The following is a 516-nucleotide window of genomic DNA, read 5'->3' as shown; positions in this document are numbered from 1 at the left end:
TTGGAGATTTATGTTTCACGCATGTAATTTCATAAATGAGAGTCCATCACAATTTGAAACTAAGTCCCAGTATGTTTCATATTTCGCAGATTTCCTTGTTGATGGCCATGCTTGTGGCCCTGTCCTGCTTCATGGGATCTGCTCTTGCCATGCCCGAGCCCTATGCCCTCCCTGACGCTGACGCCGGGGCAGAGGCCGAACCCTGGCGCTATAGGCCCTACTATGGTCACTACCATTCCCACTACCATAGGCCCTACGGATACCACGGTCATTTCCACCGGGGTTAAGCAGGCACAGAGTGCAGTGTAGAAGACTCATTACCGCCAATTAGGATTTCTCTTTCGTTCGCCCTCTGTTTATGTCTCTCAAAGTACCGATATCAATGTAGATACATTTGTAAACTGAATTTTCTACTTCCGCTCGTAATGATTTCTCCAAGATACTAGTTAAACACTCAAAATGTATCTTGAAAAAAATGGAATCGCTACTTCTTTCCAATTAAAAAGGTGTGTAAGA

General features: G+C 44.6%; 1 long non-coding RNA gene across 1 annotated transcript in view; it reads left to right on the top strand.

The window, feature by feature from the left end:
- Positions 1 to 516, top strand: part of LOC119592155 — a 1368-nt gene extending 852 nt beyond the window's left edge. Inside the window, exon 2 of the long non-coding RNA XR_005230412.1 lies at positions 90 to 516. This is a non-coding gene — a long non-coding RNA (uncharacterized LOC119592155). The remainder of the gene's footprint in view (positions 1 to 89) is intronic.

Source organism: Penaeus monodon, chromosome 29, assembly GCF_015228065.2.
Source record: "Penaeus monodon isolate SGIC_2016 chromosome 29, NSTDA_Pmon_1, whole genome shotgun sequence".
In the NCBI taxonomy this organism is placed as follows: Eukaryota; Metazoa; Arthropoda; class Malacostraca; order Decapoda; family Penaeidae; genus Penaeus; species Penaeus monodon.
The sequence above is the reverse complement of the archived record's forward strand: the minus strand, read 5'-3'. Positions and strand labels throughout refer to the sequence as shown.